The sequence below is a fragment of the Tympanuchus pallidicinctus genome, unplaced genomic scaffold, assembly GCF_026119805.1.
Source record: "Tympanuchus pallidicinctus isolate F22 unplaced genomic scaffold, pur_lepc_1.0 scaffold38, whole genome shotgun sequence".
In the NCBI taxonomy this organism is placed as follows: Eukaryota; Metazoa; Chordata; class Aves; order Galliformes; family Phasianidae; genus Tympanuchus; species Tympanuchus pallidicinctus.
In genome coordinates, this window is record NW_026294756.1 from 1,551,979 (window position 1) to 1,568,202 (window position 16,224).

Consider the following 16,224-nt stretch of genomic DNA (forward strand, 5'->3'; position numbering starts at 1 on the left):
CGGTCGAAAAACATCAGAATATCTCAGCGTTACGAAAAAAAAAAAACAACAAACCAGCGTTTGGGGGTTGGGGAGGAAAGAAAAAAAAAGAAAGAGGGAGGGAAGGAAAGGAATGTTGTTGTTGTTGTGAGTTTCGTGTTTGGGGGTTTTGTTCGGTTCCAACTCTTTGGGATGATTGGAGAAAGAAACAAACAGAGCATTTTGTCCATGCGCGCAGAACGGCGCTGTGCGATGGGAGCGGCGCGGCCGGACCGGACCGAGCGCTGCCGCGCGACCTCCGATGGGAACCGCAGCGTCCCGGGCCGGGAATCCCTTCTGTCTGCAGACGGCCGAGCCCAACGAGAACAGATGCGGGCGCTCGCGACTCGCGGCGGGTCCGTTTTAATTTTTGCTCCTCTCAAAGCGCCGGGAGCTCAGAGCCGCGCACCGCCCGAACCCCGCGGGCTGCGCAGAACGGCTGCGGGGCGGAACCGCCGAGCGGGTGGGGGCACCGCGAGGCCCGCCGGCACCGCCGCCCCCGAAGGCTCCCCTGCCCGCGGTCCCCCCGCCCGGGGCCTCCCGCCCCGCTCCGCTCCGCTCCCCGGCCCCGCCCCGGCTCCTCCCCGTCCCTCCGCCCGCGCTGCTCGCGGGGTCGCGGCGCCCGATGGCTCCGAAGGCGTCGAGGGACGGCGGCCGCTCCGGTAAGTGCGCCCGTTCAGGCCCGGAGGGATTCTTTGGTTTGCGGCGCCTTTTTGGAAAGGCGCTCCGTCCCTCCGGGCTGCGCGCCGTGCGGCTCCGTTCTCGGCTCCTCCGCTCTGCCAAACGAGGGGCGAAGCGTGGCGGTGTGCGCGGCCCTGCAGGGACCCCTTCCTCTGCGCTCCATCTTTGTCTGTGTGTCCGTGTGCGTTTGTTTCCCACGCTGCAGTCGCCGTTATTCCGTGACGCAGCAGCGGCTCTGCCTGGTGCTGAGCAGTGCCCCTTTCTTACGGCTTCGGACTCATAAATGCGACCGCAGAAACGTGAGACGGGGGAAATCTGCTCCATTTTGTGCCGGAGCGGTGCGGGTGGAGCGCGGTGAGAAATGGCCGTGTTTCACCCCGCGCTGCGGGGAAGGCAGAGCGGTTTTGTGTCGCAGGTAACGCTGACGTCGGGGCTCCGACTCGGAGTTCGCAGCAGCTGCGCTGACTCAGAGCCGATAAAGGGAACGTTTGAAATGAAATCGAAGCGTATTTTATTCGTTGGCGGAAAACCCTCCCGCAGTTAAAGAAAAAAATGTGAAGATGAAGCTGATGGCTGCTCAGTATGGAGAGCGGTTTCAAACATTAATGTTGTGATTCCTGGTCTCTGTGCTCCCTCCCTCCCCGCCCCCAAAAGCAGCGCTCAGCGGAGCGGTCCCGGCCCAGGGCTGCTGTGCTGGGAGGAGGCAGCTGCGAACCGCCCTCATAGAGGGCTCGTGGGCCCCCTCAGCGCCCAGATGGCCGTGCGGGTTCCTCCGTGTGGGTCTGTGTTTGGGTCCCTCTGCGTTTGAGGCCGCAGTGCCCCGGTGCCGAACGATGCTGATGTTTACTGACAGACAGATGCTATCAGGTTGGGTGGTTGGTTTATTTTTCCACCCCAGAAAGGAGGAAGTGAGAAATGTGTGCTGCTCCAACGATTTGTTTGCGCTCTCCGGTGCGTAGCTGCAGCGGTGCGGTCCCCCGCACTGGGCTCTGGGGCTGGAATGGCTCCAGACCACCGCCCCGCTTTTGCTTCCGCCCTCAGAGTAAAATCCATGGAACCCCACAGCCAAACAGGCGGTGTTGGTGCAGAAGTGTTGGAAGCAGAGGAGACCCAATGATGCCTTTGGCTTGGGAGAGCTGCCTGCTCCTGGGGAGTGGAGGCACCGCAGTGAGCCGAGGTGTGGGAGCGTGGGGCAGACCTATAGTGTGCGGCACTGTGCGGCAGCGGAGTGAGCGTCACAGTGAGGGTGTGAGGAGATCCTTCATTGCCCCGAGAGCTGCAGAAGCAGGGCCTGGCATTTTATTGTGTTTCGTCGCCTTGATCACAGAGCCTTCAAACGCCCTCCTTACCCTCACTGCTGAGTCTGGCCTGTAGGTACAGATTCTTCCCGGCGCAGCTATTTCACTAGATTTAATCTCTAAGGAGCGTGCCAGAAAAACAGCCTTGGGGAAACGGCAATCTGAGAGCTTCCTTGTCTGTAAAATGGGGATAGCCATGCGTAACTCCTTTCTGTGAAGTGTCTCAGGGCAGCCAAAGGCACTGAAGCAGCGCTGGTTGGGAGCTCTCAGCCAAGGAGGGCTGAGTTGGCAGCAGAGGGGTGTGGGCAGACCCCTGCTGTGCGTCCTGCAGGGCCCAGCAGCGAGGAGCTGCCTGCCATCGCTCTGCCAGCAGCTGCAGTGAAGCCACGACTCGTTTGGTGCTGACTTCTGTGCAGTTGTAACGACTTGGATTTAAGCAGGTGGGTGGTGCTGCATCCCCTGGTGCTGCCCCAGCTGTGCTCTGCCCTCTTACAGGGACTGGGCACCCCGGCTGTGCTGGATTCTCAGCAGGGTTTTGCTTTTGGAGCCAACAGGGACCACAGCGCGTCCCGTGGCACGATGAAGTGTCAGCTTGTGATGTTTGAGCTGCTTTAATGGTGCCAAGACTGAAATGGTAAAAGTAAGGACTGTGGAAAGTGTGGGGCGTCCTTTGTTTAAATGCTGATGGTGGGAGAATATCTGTTGGAAGCTCTCTTGGAAAGAGGAGGGCCCTTCCAGCACCGTTCCTGGGAGCAATCAGCTGTCAGCTGTAGGAAGGCTCAGTTAGAGGCACCTGGGGGAGTCACGGCTGTGAGTGAGCGGGGCTGGACATCTGCTGGGACAGACCTCTGCCAGCTGCACCGTGCAGCACCTTCATTGTTGCACACATCTTACATCACAGGTTCGTGTGCTTTGGTCTCTCCCTGTGCTGAATGATGGCCTTTGCTGTCCGTGTGCTGTGAAGCCGTACTGAGGCCCGCACAGAGGTGGTGGCTCTGCCCGGTTTCAGCACCAGCTCACAGGCTGCAGGACGGCACCCTGGGATTTGGCTCAGTCCCTGTTTGCCGTGAGCAGCGCTCAGCCCATCACAGCTCCGGGAATGGAGGCCGCCCCTCCCCCCCATTTACAGTAATTCTTAAATAGTTCATTTGGGCGTAATGCTTCTTTTTGCAGTTGATTTTCCGTTACAAACAGATTTTCTGATAATGGTACCTGTGCCATTCAGATGGGATCATTATTGTAATAGCAGCCAGTATTGTTGCAGAATCAGTATGTGGAATTTGTGTGGGATCCGTTATGATGACAGAGGTAAATCTGTAAATAAAGGGATGCAGTGACAGCAGCACTACGCCTGGTGTTACACTGGCAGCCATGGGTGGGACCCCCCAGACCTCAGCCCCCTGGGCGGGGGGAGCAGACGGGGGCAGAGCTCAGAGCTCGGGCTCTTGGTGCTCAGCCCACGGAGCCAGGAGCTGATGGAGAACCCCGCTGAGATGCTGCAGGCTGCTGCTGTGCTCCTGCAGGACGCTGGCTCTGCAGGCGCAGGGTGGATGGGTTTTCGGTGGGGCTCCTGTCGGCTGGCCCCGGCCTGCCCCTCACCCTCAGGAAAGGCTCAGAAGTGCGTTACGATTTGCGATTCTATGATTCTGTGATGGGAGGATGGAGCTTGAAGCTGTAAGGTACCCAGCGGGACCCGACGGGCGTGGCGTCGGCAGCGTGGTCCCAAGTGCCAGCCGGAAGAGAACGGGAGGAAATCGGTGCGCTGGAGGAGGTGCGGGGGTGCGGGTGGGGATCGGCTCCGCGCTGCGCCTTCTGTGAACGCAGCCACGCAGGTGGGCGCCGTGTGAGGGCGGCCGGCTCGCTTTAGCGGTGCTGCCGATCCAGCCGGCCGGTCTGGCGGGGCGGCGGGGGGATCAGAGCCGCGGGCGCACGAAGGACGCCGGGCAGCGCTTTGTGGCGGCTGTGTTCGAGCAAAGTCGGCGCTAATGCCGCTCCAGCCGTGGTGCGGGCGGCGCACAGATGTCTTCTCGGCTTCTGACTTATTTGTTTCAAATAAAATCCCTTCCATTTTTTCCGCGGTGAGCCCTGGTTTAAGTCCCTGGCTCCTAGCGGGGGTCTGGAGCCCTCCGGCAGGATGGGGTGCAGCTCAGGGTTTGTCCCCGTTTGCCCAGGGGACTGCAGGGCCCGCGGCCCTTGGTTTCTGATGGCTCTTTGATGGCCATCTGGTGCCAGGACGGCTGGGGGTGGGCTGGGGGCGGGGGGATTAGGGCTGGGGGAGGGCGCGGGTAGGATTTCAGCGCCTGCTGCAGGTAGAGGGAGAGCTGGGGGATTAGGGGTGTGTTTCTGGAAGCTGCGAAGAGAAGGTTGAGAGAGGGGGAGGGCTTGGAAGAAAGCAGTTTCTCCATTTTCCCCTCGGAAATATCACTGGTTTGCGCTGTAAGGAAGCGCAGGGCCGTGCGTTTAGGGCAGGGGATGAGAAAAATCCACAGCAAATCTGCTCTGATCTTCTGTGCCCGACGTCCTGACCCTTGGGAATCCTCTCTGCCTGGCTGGGGTCGGTGGGTTTGCTCCCTGCTGCTTCCTGTGGATCCAGTGACCTTCTCCTCTCCCCAGAGATCAGCTTAAATTAAAGCATTATCCTTTACTTAAGGAAGCAGCAGCCTCTCCCTGCGCTCCGTGGCAGAAGCTGTGTGTCCCCGTCCGTCTGTCCTTCCCCCGTCACCAGATGGCCTGCAGGAGCTGGGGACGCAAAGCTCTGCCCCTGTGCTCCCTGAGCAGGAGGGGAAAATCCCAGATTCTGAGAGCCTCCCAAGGGCAGTTTATTTCAACATGAAAGGGGAAAGGTTTGCCTAGGGAGATCCGTTATCCTGCTGCGTGTCCCTGTAGCCGTAGTGTTGGCTGTGGATCTGCCTTTGCAATTTGGGTTTCAGAAGGTTCGGTTTCTCCACCGTCAGTGGGTTTGGTGCTGTGGGTGCTGCACGACACCGGTGCCATCGCTGTGAGCCGTGCCTGGGGCTCAGAGCTGGGCAGCAGCGTTGGGGTGCTGCTGAGATGAATGGCTGCCATGTAGGCTGGCAGCAGTGCTGCCTTCCTGGAAGGGACGGGGTTGCAGTCCATTTCCAGGAGCCCATTTCTCTTGCTGGAGGTGGGTGTCACACAGGGGCGAGCGCTGCTTGCTGAGTGCAGCCGGTTCCTCACGGTGAGCCTTGCTTGTGTGCCATCAAACTGCTCGACAGCATGTTCCAGAGCAATATCCTGCAGTGAGTGATGGGCCTGCGCTGTGCTTTATGCACTGCCCTGAGAGGTGGGAATGTGTAAATCGCGCCATCCGAATGATTTAGCCCCAGGTAGAGCTGTGATTCAAAATGAATTTCTATCCCTTCTCCTCCCTTGTGCCGGCACTGAAGTAACTGTGTGCTATAAAACAGGAGGAAATTGCAGCAGTGCGTGGGGCTGTCCCCATCCCTGTCCCCATCCCTGTCCCCATCCCCCGTCCCCATCCTCTGTCCCCCATCAGGATTTGCCAATCTAGCCCTCAGCACAGAGCACACAGCTTCCATTACGCTTAATAGGGAAGATGAGTGACATGCTAAAAGTGGCTTTAGGTTTTATGCAAAGCCAATGATGCTTAAGCCAGCTGGTAGATTTTAGGTTTCTCAGCAAGTTTCGTTGGACAAAAGATTCTTTTGGAAAGAGTCACAGATCCGGAGTGCAGCTCTGACAGAGGGCAGATGGGGGCTGTGTGGGCTGTGGGTGGCTTGGATCTCATATCAGTTCCCTGGGGAGGTGATTTTTCCCCTCCTGCTTTGGGGGGAAATCAGCAAAACCAGGGAGCGAAGGCAGATATCCAGACTCAATCACTCCAGGGTGCAAAGCAGGGGCTGAAGCCCAAAGCCCCCATCACTGCTGGGTCTCGGCTTCTCCCAGTGTGGATCTTGACATGGGTGCTCTTGCTTTGAGGAATTCGTTACCCCACCTTTACTAACTCCACCGTTTTGGGCTATAGAAATTAAAGCATGCCTGTTATTTCTAGAGGGAGCTGCCCAGTTGCTGCTCCTTACCTGTCAAGAAGTGGTTTTGTGGATTGCCAAATAAAATTCCCGGTTCAAAGTGTTTCTGTAATGCGTTAAAGTTTATGGGGCATTTAACAAACTTCCTTCGTGTGCAGTGGTTTACAGCAGCCAGCAGTCAGTGCCACATCCCAGCCATGGCCACTGCCTGCTGGGTGGCACAGCCACCTCCGCTGGGAGCATCACAGGGTGTGGGTTTGTCATTTCTGCTAAATTTCAACAAAACAGGTGTAAAAAGCTGTTAACAGAGGCTGGATAAAGAGGCATCGTAAGCTGTCTTGTTTTTTTATTGTAGATGTAATTACAATAACATAATGCTGTGCACATAATGCTGTGAGACCTGTTCAGCACTGGGGTTCGTGCGCCGCTATCGGTGATGGCGGTGCTCAGGGTGGGATGGCAGCTGCGTGGTCCTGGTGCCTGCCGGTCCCTCTGCGTTTGCTGTGCAGGCTTCCCATAGAGTGCCATAAAACCCACTGGCGTGGGAGCAGTCTGTCATCGCGGGGTGTGGAGATGGGGCAGGGGAGGCATGTCAGCAGGTTTGGAACTGGAGTGATCTCCCCGTGCAGTATTAAAAACCACACCAATGTGCAAGGATACAATAGAAGGAAATTCCATTTTGCTCTCCTAACGACCAACCTTCCTCACGTTCCTCCCGTGATTTATTTAATTGCTGAGTCGCTGTGATGGAATTACAGCTCCGTGTGACGCCATGGGGAATCAAACACAAGCGGCGTTTCCCCTCGGCGGCGGTGGGTCCTGGCTCAGTGGTGCTGCAGTGCCTGGTGGGCACGAGCTGCCCTCGCAGCATCAGCCTGGAGCTGGTGACTCGGTGCCGTGCGCTGGTGTGGGAGCTTCTGCCTGTGTGTGCAGCGGGCTGAACAGCACGGAAAGCCCACAGCTGGAGCTGCTGGGAACGGCGCGGGGCTGGGCTCGATGGGCTGCTCCGGCCTCGTGTGCCGCAGGAGTTGTTTTGGTGCTGGGCTGTGGGGCTGGAGGAGTTTCCTCCTCGATCACTGAGTGTGCTTTGGGAATCGAGGATGCCCTCTTTCTGACGGGTTCCTGGATTGGAAATTCACACTGCCCTTTGCAGTGAGCAGTAGCTGGGGTAATGCGTGCGCCCTGCACGTCTGGCTCGTACTCTGGTTGTGATGGGCGGCTCTTGCAGCCGGCGCTGCATCAGAACGTATTTCAGTGGATCTTGCGCTGCTGCCCTCTGTTCTGTTTGTGTCCCCAAAGGAGGGGGTCCTGTCCAGTGGTCCGCAGAGCTGCCAGCGCAGCATCCCCTGCTCTCCTGTGGGACAGAGCTGAGGAAGGCAGGGAAGTGGCGCTGCTCCAGATGGGCTCCGTTTGGGGTGGGTGGTGGGGATCCTGCTCCCGCTCTGCGGCTGCTCCTGTCACACTCCCTGGAGAATCCCCCTCTCCCTCCTCGCCTCGCTGGAAGGGGATCACAGCTGCTGAGCAAATGTTAAGATAATAGTGTTATTACGGAGTAATTATACTGCAAGTTATTGAATTAAAAGTGATGAGATTGCCTGTAATGCTGACGGGCGAGGAGGGAGAGGCGGTGGTAGATGGGGAGAGGGAGTGCAGAGAAAGCCCCATAAATTTCCCCATCGAGAACCCCTGGGCTGCTGGGACCAGAGCAAAGAGTGAATGAGAGGGAAGCTCAGGGAGCTGATAAATAACACATTTCCCTGAGAATAGACGGCGTCGTTAGAAACGTGGCCCTGCGTTCCATGTGTGACCGGCAATGAAGCAGGAGGCAAGAGGGGGGATGTCGTGTGGCTGTGAGCTGGTGGGGAAGGAGGTGCATCAATCTCTCCTCTCAGAAAATGAATAGTTAAAGATTTATGTAGCAAAACTTCAGTAACTGGCTGTTACTGCCAGTTAACTTGGCATAACAACCCCTCCATCAGTAACTTGGGTTGGTTTTACATTTTTCTTAATGTTTTCTTGGGGTGAGGCTGCTTTTCAGTTTAACCCAAACAAGATTTGGCTTTTTTTTTTCTTTTTCTTTTTTTCCCCTCTCTTTACCCCATCAATGCGCAGCAAAGCCGGTTCCTTCTTTTATCTCCTCCTCTCCTCCCAGGCAGGGATTTACCTATGAGCGCAGCATCCCCAGTTCAGCGTCGCTACCGCTGTGCTCACGATGCTCTGCATTTCTGCAGATCTGTGACAGGAGATCCCACCGCCCTGAACTGTGAACACAAGCAGCTGAAACACCTCCCAGAAGGAGGATCAGATCGCAGTGTGTCACAGAGCCTTCGCCCGAGCCTCCTCCTCCTCCAGTGCCTCAGGGATGCTCTGTGGGCAAGGGCAAACTGCAGAGCAGGGGGCTGACGGAGCATCTTTGGGCTGCACAGCCTTTGGGAGCCACTGAAGTTTCGTAGAGAGATGCGTGAGGCCCGGCTGTGTCTCCATGCTGTCCCAGCAGGACGTGTTGCTGGGCGGCTCGGGGGGATCAGGAGGAGCAGGGATGGTTCCTGAGAAGTGCTTCGGTGGGCGCAAGGGAAGCGTGGGGCATTTACCTCCCTTTGCAGTCTAAGAAGCCCTAATAAAAGTACACAACAAGTGCATTAACAATGGAACTGTTTCAAGCACTATTAAGCTATTACAAAAGAGTGGAGGAAAATCTGCCTGGCATTATGTTCTCTGCCACGAGATGTTTAAATTAATACCTTTCCTATAGCAGCTCCTTCAGAAATCTCTTAACCATTCCCAGTGGATCAGGAGCTCCTGGCGTTGGTGCCCCCTGCCCTCCTTGCTGTCGCGTGGCACTGGGCAGGCAGGGCAGGGCGCTTTGCCGGTCCGACCCGTGGGGCTGCCCCCACCTTTGGTGCAGGGATTGATGTGAGCCATCGCAGCCCTGCAGCCTCTTGGGGGGCCGTGCTGCCCTCCCCCCCATGCTGCTGCCCTGCAGTCCTTGATGTTCTGCCTGCGCCGAGCCGCTGCCGCTGCGCTGTTTACAGCTCTGCCCGCACCCGTCTCAGGGAAGCCCATAAACCCCGGTATAATGTTATTTATTTGTAAAAGGCAATTTGTAAAGATCTGTCTGGGGGCTGCTGTCACCATTTCCACGGGATTTATTTCCCCTTTATTTACAGTTTATGTGCATGTATAAGCCGTTCTTCTTCCCCATCGTAATCTGAAACTCGGCTGTCCTCTGGGCACTGCAGGCACCATTGCCAGCAGTGGGGTGTGGGTCCCCAGCTGCCTCCCCTGGAGCTTGGCTTTAGTTCTGAGCATGGAGAGGAAGATGTGTGTTACTGCACCGAGCTCGGGTCCCCCTCATGCAGGAGGTTTCCTCAGTGCTGCAGGGGTTGTATTCAATTCTTGGTTTGAGTTTTGGGTCGATAAATGAAGAACTTCCTAGCTTTGGTGATGCACGTTGCAAGGAGCAGTGCTGTGTCTGCAAGGGGTTTGGGGCTCTCGCTTCACCCACACGTAGCAGCACTGCGTGGAGCAGGTCAGTACCTGCAAATGTGGATTGAAGGACATAATGGCATCCAGCAAAGGGCTGCCAAAACTTGGCGTACGCTCGAGATTTTCTTTGTGCTTTATAGCAGCCTTCCAAAATGAAGGCTCAGCTCCTTTCTGTGCTGGGGTTCCTTGGTGGCAGCCAACTTGTGCCCTAAGGGGAGCAGCCAGGAGCTGCTGTGGGTGTCGGCGTCCTCATGCAGCCCACAGCCCCACGTCCCTGCAGCCCCTTGGAACAAACCCGGCTCAGACCCCAGCCCTGCGCTGGCCCAGGGCTCTGCCTTACAGAGCTCAGGAGGGAGCTGAGCTGGCGGAGCCCCGTGGCACGTGGAGCAACATGCTGTAGATGTTCTGAAAAAAACAGCAAAATCAAATAGGAGAAGTGGTAGTGGAGCTCTTTGAAAGCTGTTCAAAGGGACCTTGTCGATGTGAAACTCCTATTCATGTTTTTCATTCCTCCTCCCTCTTTGGTTTGTTGATACAATCTTGGAAGTGGGAGGATTTACAAAAACGCACGCGTTTTCAGGCTGCTTCTTCAGACACCTTTTTTCCTTCGTCTGTATTGTTGGAGGCCAGACTCAGAAATACAAACACGGAAATCAGAGCCCTCCTCGCTTCGGATTGCTGTGGATGAGCCCTGCTGTGTCCCCGCACCGCGCCGTGCGCTGGGGCAGCCCTGTAGGGCCATCCATCACCTAGACCTGCAATGAAGCCCCTGTGGTGACTCCCACACAGCTCTGTGCTGCTGAAATGAGGTGTGAGCCCTCGAGGGGACCCGTCCATCCTGACCAGGAGTGTCGAAGGCCATCTGAAGCAGTCCTGAAGCTGGATCATAGAATCATTTGAGTCGGAAGAGGAAGGAAGAGGAGCTTCCCTCCATCCTGCACTGGAGCTTCCCACCATCAGGGCATCTCTGCAGTGAGCATTGCTCCTGCACATCGAGCAGCAACGGGGAGCTTCCAGAAGCTTTTCAGCTGCTGGGTTCAGTAACAGCACTGGGGAGATGTGCAGAGCTGTCTCACCGAGCTGAGGGAGCGCCGTGTTTGGTGAAGTTGTTGCTGAAGGCTCTCTGGATGCTGCGGTTGATCTCCGTGTGGCTTCCTGGTTACGTGGGGACTGTGCTTGGGCTGAGTGATGATGAAGTCTTAGAATCATGGAATGGTTGGGTTGGAAGGGACCTTACAACCCCCCAGCCTCACCCCTGCTGTGGGCTGCATGTCCTACAGCTCAGGCTGCCGAGGATCCCTCCAAGGGCACCTCCAGGGATGGGGCACCGCAGCTCTGGGCAGTGCCGGGATCTCAGCACCCACTGAGTGAAGAATTTCCACCTCACATCTGGTCTGTCTCCCCTTTGAGTTTAAAGCCTAAATTCCCCATTCTCCTTTCACTACCTGGCTGTGTATAGTCAGGTGCAGCCAGGGCACTCTGTATCTAAGCAGACAAATTTTCATACAGTTAGCAAGTGAAGGCAAAACTTGTGGGGTTCGTGGGCTTCTTGTTCCCCCAGCAGCTCCTTGCAGTGCTGTGCAGGCTGTGGCTCCGGGCAGTGCTCTGACATGCTCACACTCGTGCTGGCACTGCTGCCCAGAGCTGCGGGTTCTCCATCCCTGGAGGTGCCCACAGAGGGGCCCCGGGCAGCCTGGGCTGTGGGGTTGGGGGGCTGTGGGATCCCTTCCCACTGAACCGTGCTGTGATTCTGTGAAATCCCACCCAGGGCGCTGCGGTGCGCTGTGCTGGAGCCCAGTGCCTGGCCGTGCTGCTGGGCTGTGGTTCGGGGCACAGAGCCAGCACCTTTACCTCTGTTTTTCAGGCTGTTAGGATGATTGTTCTGAATGTCTGTCCCTGGAAGCTATGGAAAGCAGTGCGTGCTGTCCTGTTTGAACTTGTTAGTTGATGAGTTAAAAGGCTGTTTTGAGCCTTCAGGATATTTTAAAAAAGAAATGTTTTTCACCTTCCTTCTGCCAGTTCTGGGAGAGGGCCGTGCCAGGAGCTTTGTACTGGGAGGTGGAACTGCAGCCAGTCGGGGCTGGTAGCGGCCCCTGCGGCTGCTCCTGAGCTGCTGCTCCATCTCCTTTCTCCCCACGCTGCTCCCAGCACAGTGCCAGGGGGCAGCAGCTGTAGGCAGGGCAGTGCCCACATCTGGGCTCCCGCTGTGATGCTGCTCGCTTTCGTGGGCTGGAGAAGAAGCCTTTCCTTTGATGGACAGCAGGGATGTGAGCCTTCAGTCCCTTTGCTGCTCCTGGTTTCCTTTGCCCTGAGCGCTGAGCTTTGCACCCTGGCGCCCTTTTTTTTTTTCTGTCTGGGGGAAAGGCAGCAGCTTGGGGCTGTGATGCTCCTCTGTGTGTCTTTACATCTCCTGGAAAGCTGGATTTACTCTGGAATAAGCTGGATCCTGCCTCACAACGGTTCTGCTGGAAGAGCGGTGATCATCAAAGTCCCTCTAATTCTCAGCCAGTCAGCTTGCCCAAGGCCTTAAAAATTGCTTAGATAAACTGCATTGAAAGTTAGATCTGAATGAACCCTCCCTTGCACCAGCAGCCCCAGCTGCACTGAGCAGGGTTGCCGACACCTTGGGGTGCGTTCCATCCCCGCAGGGCCAGGCCTTGGCACAGGGCTGCTGCTCCCGGGTATTTTTAGAGAAGATAAGAGAGGTGGCAGGAGAGAGGGCCTCATTGCAGGCAGCTCCGTCTCTTTAATTATGTTTCTGGTCTGGAAAATTATATGGCTCCTAGAGCATAAGTAGAGGACAGGAGGGAAGGTAATTGCATCGCTGGGTTTCCTTGTGCACCCCTGGAGACCGAGCTGTGTGTGGCTCCATAGGGAAAAGCAAAACGTGGCGTTGTGCCCCTGCCCTGCTCAGGAGGGTACGTGGGGCACGAGAGCCTCAGATTTCCTCTGCGTTGCCTCTCTCCAGAGCAGCCCCGATTTCAGGTGGGTAACCCAGCAGGTCGCAGCTGGGGCTTTGTGTGCCGCCGTCCGTCACTGCACACTGCTGTAGGAGCTGCTCTGGTTCTACAGAAGAGAGGGCAGGAGCAGCAGCTTTCTCTTCTAAGTGCTTTTTATTTTAAATACGGACAAGTTTGATTTTGATGCATCCCAGAAAAGCACCCAAAGCTCCGCTTCAACAGCAGTGATTTTCTGCATTTTCCCTGTCTTTGCCTTTGGTGCAATCGAGCAGTGGGGCTGAGGGCTGCGTGCTGGGAGCCCCGCAGCAGCGCGGAACCAAAGCCTTCTGTGGGTGCCGTGGCTCTGGGCAGGACGACCTTTGTCCAGGTGGGACCTCACTGTCTGCACCGCCAGCCCCGTCTCATTCCCAGTGCCCTTGGGATACAGAGCCTACATGGTGGGGAGTCTGGCAGATTCTGGAAAATGAGAGGTCTGGATCAGGGGAAGAAGCCTGGTTAATTGTGCTGGGAGATGGGAAGGGACTCCTGGGAGCGCAGCTGCGGGTGTGGGAGGAATTTCGGGCTTCGGTCTCCAACCTGCATGCAGTCCTGGAGCCATCCCAGCCTGTGCCCTGGCTTTAACCCTCTCTGCCCGGCCGAGGGCTGGACGTGTGGGATTTCTTTCTCCCCTTCTGCCTCCCAGCTCCCAGTATAAATACATGGAGCAAAGCCGCTCTGTTTATTGAACACAAATAGAAGATAAAATAGTGGAAAACTAATTTTTTCATGCTCATTGGTGGGAAAGATTAAAATTATGCAAATCCTCGGCAGCGAGCTTGGTGCAGAGATAAGGGGATGTTCAAGTCGGCTGGCTGCCTGCTAATTCACTCATTGAAAAAGAAATGAGCAGGAAAGCTGCGATCGGCGTCAGCCGCCCTCCCAGTGCGCGTGGGCTGGGAGGGAACGCACAGAGAGCCGCCTGGGGAGCGTGGGGCCAATGCAGCCTTGGGCTGGATATAAGGAAAAAGGGGAGAAGTTCTTTACTTCAGAGGTGGTGAAGCAGTGGCACGGGTTGGTGGGTGCCCCGTCCCTGGTCGGGCTCTGAGCTCCTGACAGAGCTGTGCTTCGCCCCGCTTGTTGCAGGGGGGTTGGAGCACATGGCCTTTAGAGTCCCCTCCAACCCAAGCCATTCCATGATTCCATGGCTGTTGGAGCTGCCCCAGCAACGCATGGGGACATCCGCAGCCCCGTCGGGGTGCACGAAGCCTCAGAGCTCCCGTGCTCATCTCTCTGTCCCCGATGTGCAGCGATTTGGAGGGGGTGGTTGGGGTGCAGCCCCCCCAGCCCCACGCAGTGCTGCTCAGATGGGAGGCTGCGGGCAAAAGGAGCCCAGTGCCAGCGTGAGCTTTGGGAGCGATTGTCTGCCTTCCTGTCAAATCAATATTTATTCACAAAATCTATTTGTTTGCTTTTGTCACTGAAAGCTCTCGTGGTGGTAGTGGTATTTTTCTCTCTGTTTTGTTCTCTGTGTGTATTTTTGGCTGTGCAGAGTGTTGGCTCCGGCTGCTTCCTGCAGCCCCGAACCCCTTCTGCACGGGGGGCAGAGCTCCATGCTGGGTTCCCCGTGGTTCCTTCACCCATTTGCAGCACGGTGGGGCAGCGCTCAGCCCCGTGCTCAGCGGGCAGCATGCAGCCCATTGCCGGGCCCTTCTTTGTCTGCCCTCGGCCAAATCACGCACGGCTAAATTGAGCTGTGGCAGGCAAAAGTGTGAGGTGTATTATTAGGAACAGGGAGCTCTTGTTCCACAGCTGCTGCTGCTGCCGCCGCTGCCGTTGGTAATTAATGTTTGAGGAATTGCAGATCTTCATTAGGAGAACAATTAGATTAACGAGAGAGCCCGAGCTGAAGCTGCAGTGGGAAGGGGTGGGGGAGGCCGAGCAGCAGGCTGTGGCCGGGCCGAGTTGGCAGGCAGAGCACAGGGAGAGGCACACAGGGCTTAGCAGGGTCCGAGAGCTCCATAATTAAAAGCTTTAATTGGTGCCCACATCGCTGGGGACACCAAACCCTGCGGGCACCCCGGGGTCACCTCACTTCAGCGCTCACAGCAGCAGGAGATGCTGCAGTGCTCCTTGCAGCCCCTCTGCCCTGCGTGTTCCTCCCTGTGCTCGTAGCGCAGTGCTGCCCCGCTGCCCAGTGGATGCGGAGATCTGCTGAGCATCAATGAGCCGTGCAGGGAGGATTGAGACCACAGAAAGTGGAGGTGGGGGGGTTTGGAGCCGTGCGTTTGGAAGCCGTTGGGGGCAGAATGGTGCCCAGCCTGCTATAAAGCCTGCTCAGCCGGCCGGCCATCCGTCCGTGTGTAAATGGTATCGCATGTTTAATTCATGCCCACTTCTCCTGGGCTCGGCGTTACGAAGCTGTCCGTGTGGATGCGCAGCTCCCAGATCCCCCTTATGCTATCTCTGGCAATGGACTGATAACAACGAGCCCCAGGAGATCTCACAAAACCCTGCGGTGACTGAGAAGGAAACGCGGGCTCTGTGCTGCCGGCTGGAGGCTCTGGGCTGTGGCAGTGGGATTCCCAGCATCCTCTCGCGAGCTCTGCTCCCACTGCTTGCTGCAGGAGGGATGCTACCAGGCTACGAATGCTTATAAATGTTTTAAGCAGCCTCTGATGCATCCCTGGTGCAGACGGGCTGCGGATGGGATGCTTTATCCTGGCCAATGACACGCAGCTGCCGCGGGTGGGATGGCTGCGGGCAAGAAAGGGAGGAAAATCCCTTTTAATAGAGGTAACCCAGCGGCGTGAGACCGGGCTGGTAGGTGGGAGTTGGAGAACGCCGAGGATGCTGCTGCTGCTGCTCCCAGTTTCTGCTTGTTTAGCAGCCTCTTAATTTTGCATCTCGTGCGGGATGAGGATTGCAGCGGAGCTCTGCTTGCCTAGCAGTGCTCTGCAGAGCATTGAGGGGACTCCCGCAGGCACCTACTGGAGCCAGGCCCTCTGCAGGGATGTGACAAGAGTCAAAGGCTCTCCTCGATAGATAGACAGAATTACATCAGGGGGAAATCAGGCATGGGCATGGAAGCTCCGCTGCTGACCTTGAGGCTGTGGCCAAGCTGCGGGGCTCAGCTCCTAAATTCAGGTGAGATCACGGCAGCAAGCAATGGATGGCTTTTTTCTTTCTCTCCTTCCTTAATCTCCCTTGACTGGTGGATCTGAGATCCAGGTTTCCTGTTCGAGCAGGGGATGGGATTTGCTCATCCTCTGTCTTGCAGGCTCAAAAGCAAATCCTCTTTATGGAGTTGAGCCCCTGTGTAGGCTGGTGCAGGGCTGGAGTGTGGAGGTGGTGCAGGAGCAATGCTGGAGAGGTGGGCTGGCAGCCCAGGGAGCAGCACCTGGGTCCTCACACTTTCCCTGTGCATCCCCAGGGCCGGGCGCCAGTGGCGGCAGGGAGCACAAAAGGAGGCGATGGATCGGCGCTGGCTCTGATGCGGAGATCGAGCTCTTGTGAGTGCTGCCGACAGCCTGCTCCGCACCAGCGCCCTCAGCCGGTGCTGATAATGTACCCCGTGTCCCTAATTAATCTGCTTTTGTTTTTTCTTTCCTTCTGTGTTTTCACCTCTTTTCTATCTCTATCCCGGGGAGGTGGAGCCTCAACCCACCTGACCTGGGGTGGAAAAGTGCCCCTTGCCCACTTGGTCTCAGACATGAGAGCAGCTGTTGCAGTCCTGCTCTTACTGGCTGCTGTTGGACTCTTTGTTGAGTTCTTGTCTGTTTTCCTGTTCCTCCT

General features: G+C 56.8%; 1 protein-coding gene across 15 annotated transcripts in view; it reads left to right on the forward strand.

Annotated features, from left to right (window-relative positions):
- The window catches only part of PTPRS (protein tyrosine phosphatase receptor type S), a 123,369-nt gene that overhangs the window by 14,032 nt on the left and 93,113 nt on the right, over positions 1-16,224 (forward strand). For 14 of the 15 annotated variants that reach the window (XM_052699900.1, XM_052699906.1, XM_052699903.1 and 11 more), the window contains exon 1: positions 567-680. The exons of the other annotated variant lie outside the window; for it this stretch is intronic. The gene's annotated coding sequence lies outside the window, so the exon portion shown is untranslated. Of the gene's footprint in view, positions 1-566; positions 681-16,224 lie in introns of those variants that run through there. 15 annotated transcript variants of the gene reach the window in all.